Below are 2,663 nucleotides of genomic sequence, written 5' to 3'. Positions count from 1 at the left end.
TATAATATATAATATATTAATATCCTCCTGTCCCCCCGCCCGTTGCGGTCACGCTTCGGCGGTGGGCCGAAATCCTCCTCTTCACCTCCACCTTCACGTCGGACCATTTCTTTTTTTATTTCAGGGAGTGTGCGCTGCTCCGACCCCACAGCGTTCACTGCCTCACACACACGCTCCAACTCACATTTCTTTTTTTTTGTGTTAATGCCTGATGAGAGGCTACCAAATAATACTGGTCTTCGAGTCTCGACTTCGTTTAAGAGCGTTTCGAGCTCAGACTCGGTGAAGTTGCGCTTTTTCCCTTTTTCATTTTGTAGATCTGATGGTGCAGAGAGGGGAATCCCCCGTGCAGGCCCTATTTAAATCCATTTGCATATTTAAATGGAGGCGTGGACAGGGAGGAGTTTAGCACTTCCACATGTGCGCTTAATTCCACGTTGATTGGGATGTACAAAGGAAAAGTGCTTGGATCCATGTGTACGCACACTTTGATACATCTGATTTTTTTTGTGCGTACGACAGTTTCTGGATTCTAGCGTACGCCATTTTTCAGTAGGAAATCCACGCAATTCTTAGTACATGAGGCCCCAGGACTGCAAACTGCCTATTGTACCAGTACAGGTTAAATCTAATAAAGGAACCAAAATTGTTGTCACTTATGCTTTCTTGGATCAGGGGAGCACTGCTGTGTTTTGCACTGAGAGCTTAATGCAAAAGCTCCACCTCACAGGGAGGAAGGGCCACATTCTCCTCCGAACCATGGGCCAGGAGAAAGTTGGAAGCAGCAACATTGTGTCAGGACTGGAGTTTGCAGCACTGGAGGGGGACAATTTTCTCGAGCTGCCAAGAGCTTATACGCAAGCGTCCATGCCTGTGAACAGAGGAAATATTCAGACTGAAAGGGATATTAAACAATGGTCATATCTGAAAGACATTCACTTACCTCAGATTGATGCAGGAATAGAGCTTCTTATAGGAATCAATGTTGGGCTGGACTGTCAATGGTCCACTGACAGGAAACAGTGGAGATACTGTCAGCATTGATGAACAACCTGCAATGTCAAGAGAGGATCAAAGATTCTTGGAGTTTGTCACCAACTCAGCAAAACAGGTGGAGGGGCATTATCAGATTTCATTGCCTTTAAGGAACATTGATGTCAATATGCCAAATAACAAAAGAATTGTTGAGCAGCGTTTGTGTTTTCTGAAAAGAAGGTTTCAGAAGGACTCAACATTTCATACTGAGTATAACACCTTTATAAATGACCTGGTGGCTAAAGGCTATGCTGAGAAGGTGCCCAAAGAGGAGCTGGACCGTGGTGATGGGCAAAATTGTGTTTGACTGTGGAGCAAGATATCAAGGTACATCATTGAATGCTCAACTTCTACAGGGCCCTGATCTTACCAGCTCTCTGATCTTGTGATCATGGCCCACATTGAATCCATGTTCCATCAGGTACAGGTGCCTCCTGACGACAGAGACCTCCTCAGGTTCCTCTGGTGGCCAAACGGGGATATGGAGCAACTACCTGCTGAGCATAGGATGAAGGTGCATTTGTTTGGGGCGACATCATCTCCCAGTTGTGCCAACTTCGCTCTCAGAAAGTGTGCAGAGGACTATGGGCATCACTACAGTGAGGAAACGGTGGACAAACTAGTGCACTGCTTTTATGGAGATGATTGCCTCATGTCAGTGGCCACGGAGAAGGAAGCAGTGTTGCTTTACGGGAATCTGGTCTCTTTGTGTTCAAAGGGTGGATTTCTCTCATAAGGTGGTTGAGTAACAGGCCTGGGGCCTCATGTACTAAGAATTGCGTGGATTTCCTACTGAAAAATGGCGTACGCTAGAATCCAGAAACGGTCGTACGCACAAAAAAAATCAGATGTATCAAAGTGTGCGTACACATGGATCCAAGCACTTTTCCTTTGTACATCCCAATCAACGTGGAATTAAGCGCACATGGGGAAGTGCTAAACTCCTCCCTGTCCACGCCTCCATTTAAATATGCAAATTAATTTAAATAGGGCCTGCACCGGGGATTCCCCTCTCTGCACCATCAGATCTACAAAATGAAAAAGGGAAGAAGCTCAACTTCACCGAGTCTGAGCTCGAAACGCTCTTAAACGAAGTCGAGACTCGAAGACCAGTATTATTTGGTAGCCTCTCATCAGGCATAAACACACAAAAAAAGAAATGTGAGTGGGAGCGTGTGTGTGAGGCAGTGAATACTGTGGGGTCGGAGCAGCGCACACTCCCTGAAATAAAAAAGAAATGGTCCGACGTGAAGGTGGAGGTGAAGAGGAGGATTTCGGCCCACCGCCGAAGCGTGACCGCAACGGGCGGGGGGACAGGAGGATATTAATATATATATTATATTATTATATATATTAATGACTGCAGAAGTGCGCCGTGGCTACTGCAGTGTGACATTTCCAACTTTACGCACGCGTGTATCGACACAAATACTGAACACAAGGAGACAATAAAGGGCTTGTTAGATAGCTCTGCAGCTCTATTTTCACCAGGGAAAAACAAATGCACATATTTGAATGCACGTGCCCAAATGGGCATCGTGCTGGTTTACATTCGGGGCGCAATTAAACGGATACATTTACTCACTGAGAAGCCACCCATCGCGCACCGTGCCAGCCTCCAGCCTGTT

General features: G+C 46.2%; 1 long non-coding RNA gene across 1 annotated transcript; it reads right to left on the bottom strand.

Moving 5' to 3' along the window:
• Window positions 1-725: 725 nt before the first annotated feature.
• Window positions 726-1,759, bottom strand: LOC311020418. Its single transcript, XR_014597904.1, has 3 exons — window positions 1,406-1,759; window positions 944-1,052; window positions 726-871 (listed from the first exon to the last, which is right to left on the bottom strand). It is a non-coding gene; the product is annotated as an uncharacterized lncRNA (long non-coding RNA).
• Window positions 1,760-2,663: the final 904 nt, after the last annotated feature.

This window comes from Eutrigla gurnardus (assembly GCF_963514095.1).
Source record: "Eutrigla gurnardus genome assembly, chromosome: 10".
NCBI lineage: Eukaryota > Metazoa > Chordata > Actinopteri > Perciformes > Triglidae > Eutrigla > Eutrigla gurnardus.
Note: the sequence above shows the minus strand (reverse complement) of the source record. Positions and strands in the feature narration are given on the sequence as shown.